The sequence below is a fragment of the Panicum virgatum genome, chromosome 6N (assembly GCF_016808335.1).
Source record: "Panicum virgatum strain AP13 chromosome 6N, P.virgatum_v5, whole genome shotgun sequence".
Lineage (NCBI taxonomy): Eukaryota > Viridiplantae > Streptophyta > Magnoliopsida > Poales > Poaceae > Panicum > Panicum virgatum.
The window spans coordinates 5,077,715-5,082,087 of record NC_053150.1 but is presented as its reverse complement, the minus strand read 5'-3'; the positions used below and the strand labels follow the sequence as shown (position 1 = coordinate 5,082,087).

The 4,373-nt window shown below is 44.8% G+C and overlaps 1 long non-coding RNA gene across 1 annotated transcript; it reads left to right on the top strand.

The window, feature by feature from the left end:
• Window positions 1-394: 394 nt before the first annotated feature.
• LOC120679615 lies at window positions 395-1,679 on the top strand. Its single transcript, XR_005677268.1, has 2 exons — window positions 395-1,145; window positions 1,394-1,679. It is a non-coding gene; the product is annotated as an uncharacterized LOC120679615 (long non-coding RNA).
• The last annotated feature ends 2,694 nt before the right edge of the window (window positions 1,680-4,373 follow it).

Genomic DNA, 4,373 nt, shown 5'->3' with positions numbered 1-4,373 from the left:
AAAGAAAATGGGAGAGACAAAAAGAGAGGGAAAAATAAGAAGGAAAAAAATAAAATATAAGGAAGGGTAATTTAGGCATTTTACTAACTCACCGTTTTGCCAAATGTTTTTGAAAATAGCCCCAACTCTATTAGAGAAGCCGCTCCACCAGAAAAGACAGAACTGAAGCTGATTTTGGAGGTACCGAAATCCTGCCAATCAGGCCCTTCTTCTTCCTCATCTCAGTCAAGTTTGATCGATCCATTGGGTATTTGGGCTGGGCCACAAGTCTGTCGACGGGCCATCTAATGCAGATCCACAGCGCAACGGGCACACCAAAATCATCTGCGGTCCCCACTCAAAAGAAAAAAAACCAAAATCATCGGCGGTGCCGCTGCTGCATTTGAGAATCGTAAGAAGCAAGGCCCCTCGAAACATATTGTTTTAAACTTTGGTAGAGATGCACGAATGCATTTACTACATGTAAAAGTCTAAAGAATTTTAGTTTGGAGAAGAACAAGATATCTGAAACTACAAGACTTACCGCCTCCTGATGGTGCTTGTGCTACAGTTGGGAGCGCAGCGGACCGCCTCCGGACACCGGCACTCCTTGCGCGTCGAGCGCCAGCCGGCAGCACAGGGCCGCCGCGCGGCCCGGCACTTGGTTGTATGCCATGACGATTGACGGCGGCGGCGCCGAGCCCGCGCGCGCGGGTCAGGGGAGGCGGATGCGGGGTCGACGTGGGGTAGGGGCGGCGGCGGCGGCTGCCGGCTCGGCAGCGTGCGCTTGCGCAGAGGTCAGGTGCGTACGTGAGGTGGTCGATGAAATGCCTGGCTCAGGCAGTCAGCCGTAAATTCTTCTCCCGGATTTTTTGTTGTTTTTTCAAGGAAGGTCGCGATCCGATTCATCTATTCGCGTGGTGCTTTTCAACCGCGATGCCAAATCTGAATAGAAGCACAAGAGTTTGGAAATTGAAATCTCATCTTACTTCTGAAGGAGTCTTGAGAGTTTCTGAAATACAAATCAAATCTGGACTCTGGATTGGTTGCATGAGGTTTGGGGCCTACATTCACGCCGTGTTGATACTCTACAAATCTGGGGGTGAAGGTTTGTGGGTTGAATCGGGTGATTCTCCGGTCTACGGTTCTACAGATTATTCTGACTGGTAATTACCTCTGATTAACTATGTTTTATGTTATCTGTTTACTGTTCTGTGTCCTGTCGCCAGGAAGGATATACAATCTAAGACCTGGTAACTTTGCTGCTGAGATTTGCACTGCTGCATGCTGTCTTTAGATTTTTTCCCTCCACGATAGATTGTTACCTAGTTTCGTGCTGCCTAACTCTGAGAGGATGGTTTCTTTGCTTTACTGATTGATGCTCGTCGGTTCGGTTGTGACCATATCTTTGCAGATCACAACATTGTTACTTCTCTGTTGGACTCTCACCTCTCGGGTTGAGTCAACAAGGAAATCTTTTGCTGCAAGAATCCGATGCAGTACATCTGGGTTGATCTTGGTCGTGCTTCACCACAAATAAGCTAGGGAGGTACATGAATCGCTCATTATCCTATATATGATATGATCACTCCAGCTTGAGCTTGAAATTCATGTTAGTTTAGCCTTAATTACACAATCATGATACTTTAAAAGTATTGACATTGATGAATGCGATTGTACACTGTCACTGTTTCTTCCAATTGTTTGTTTCATTATTAATGTTTGCAATTTATCGGGACGGGAATCCTCAGATATCTCCTTGACTGCCTCCCAACACAATCTTTACTGTCCACTCATGGTTGTCTCAGGGTGACAGAAAACTTTGCGTCAGATGGCATGCTTATTGGAACAAAATATAGATCGGAGAAAGGCACTAGTGAAACTATCGAGTCAAAACTTCTGATATTTCCAAAAGATAAAGTATGAAACACTAAACTCAATGGACCAAACTACGAATCATACCTTGGAACTACTAAGAGTAAATTTGAACTGCAGAACTGCCAAAATCATTGAAAAAAATGTACTACTGACCAAAAAGGATATACTACTAAAATGTAGCATGGATACTGAACTACTGCTGAATGTTTAGATGCACTACCAAAGCATTCATGCATAAAATTGAATCCATATGTTGGTTTTCTATAGACAAAATTTTGCATATGAAACTACCGAACCGCATCTGCAGGACTAAGGAAGCCAAGTAGTTGAAATTACTGAATGAAAAGGACAACTTAATCCAAATCCTTGGAATTACTGAATCACTAAAATGTGTTAGATAAGTCTCACACATGTGCGTCCATGTATCTAGATTAGCATAGTGCATGTGCGTTGCTACGGTTAATATAGAATTATATTGCTTAGTTTAAATATTTTAGAATACTGGAGTGTATAATCAATTGTAGTCCGATTTCAAGCTATATCTACGGTCTGATTGTGAATTCTTGATACGGATGAGAAAAGTCGGAGTGTTAGACTAAGCATGAAATAGTGAGTTGCAGCGGGGAAATTAAAAGAGATCTTCACATTAGATTTGGTTGTTTACCGCCTGCCCTCTCTTGCACGAGCTAGAGCCCAGAAACGTGTCAGGTCTGGCGAGGAGGTTGTTAAGTCCCAGCTTTTTTTATAAGAGTTAAGCCCCGGTTTCATGACTTCATCCATGCATGCCTTGGACAACACTGGTCAGACCTTCAATGTTCCAGAAAGCAAAACGCACAGGATGATGATCCCAAGTCTCCTATATATTTCACATTATTTAGATGTGCAATAGAAAAATTAAAACAAATCTGTCATTAAGCTTTAGGTAAGTTAATAGAGCTAATATGAATACCCACAACAAAAAGAAGTAACGAAACAATGGGCTGCCAAAAACTAGCCTGTATGGGCTCTTGCAATCTAGACATTATTGGGCCTACAAAGCCACAGGACCCATATGCATGGTGGGTGTCGTGCTCCCGGCTTGGAGCAGCTTCTTCCACTCGTGGCTCCCTTCGTCGCTCGACGGCCAACGCGTGGAAGCGCTGCATCTTTTCTGGACTCACCGGCACTGATGAATAGAGAGAAGCAGAGGATTGTATTGCCAGCTAGTGGCGCAAACTGGTCTTGTAATAAGGTTGCTCACGCCCTAGCGGCAATTGGTTGTAAGTGTGCTCAAGGAATTGGTTTCCGATGGGAGAACACTCTGAGTTTTGTTGAGGACCTCGTGGCCAGATCGCGCCGCGTCCCTTCGTAAATGGAAAGCTCCTTTCCACTAAAAAAAAGAGCTAGTGGTGCAAACTTCCTCACCCTAACGTGCGTTGACCAGCAAATCTGACACAGCCTTCCAACCCGGTGCGAACACCGTCTGCGATGCGCGAGGAGATGCAGTCCTACGGATCTTGACAATGGTGAAGGATTTACGTTTTGTGAAAGAAGAGCTAACCGAGAATTGTTGATGGCGCCCAATCCTCGTCACAAGGTATGTCGTTCGCTCCACCCTTCTCATCGGCCCTCGCGGCCTCAGGTCTGTCGACCTATCGGTGCTGGTGGTGGTTCACTACCTGATCTATGATCCCTTCCCTTTATTGTCCTATAATTCCGAAAGCTATACAAGTTTGGGGTTTGAATTGATCCCATTTTGTGGAGACATGCCATATTTGAGGATGAGGCAGATTGGGGGTTGTGGACGGAGTTCAAGCTCTAGGCAAAGAAGGACAAGCATGGAGTGCACGGGTAGAAACCACGAAGAGGGATGTGCGTGAAAAGGAAAAGAAAAAAAGGATCTAAGTTATCAAGTCCTGGAGAGAGGGTTTATTCGACTTGCATATGGGATGGACTAAGGTCCACATATCAATGACACAAAATGGACCAAATCAAAATTTTAGGTGGGAATCTTTCTCGCTTTAGAAATAGGTATAGATAAACTTAGGTATATCCCCTCGGGTGATCTCGACCATCGGTGGGATCACATGGAGGATTTTCTAGTCTCCTGTGGCTGCTTAGGTTTAAGAGTCTATTAAGGCGTCTTAAGAGTCTAGTAGCTGTCTTGGAGTCTCTATATGTATCAAGACTGCTCTTTGGGCTTTGGTGAATGAAAGCAGATCCATTTGGGCCAACAATTGGTATCAAGAGCCTAAGGTTTTCTCTCTTCTCTCCCTTGTGCTCCCCTCAGCCGTCGTTGCCCCTGCTCCTACCCCGCTGCCGCCTCTACCCCATCCCGTTTGCGCCCCGCGGCACATAGCTATAAAAAAGTGGACGTATCAAAAGAAAAGAATGGTTTCCTGCCGTACTTTTTAGTAGGGGAAGTGCCAATATATATATCTATAGCCTTCTCGTTACCCATCACCACAGAGTCTGTATCAGTATTGTAGCAATCCTCTCTACTTATATATTATATGGGTGCATATGGATTCGTGCAT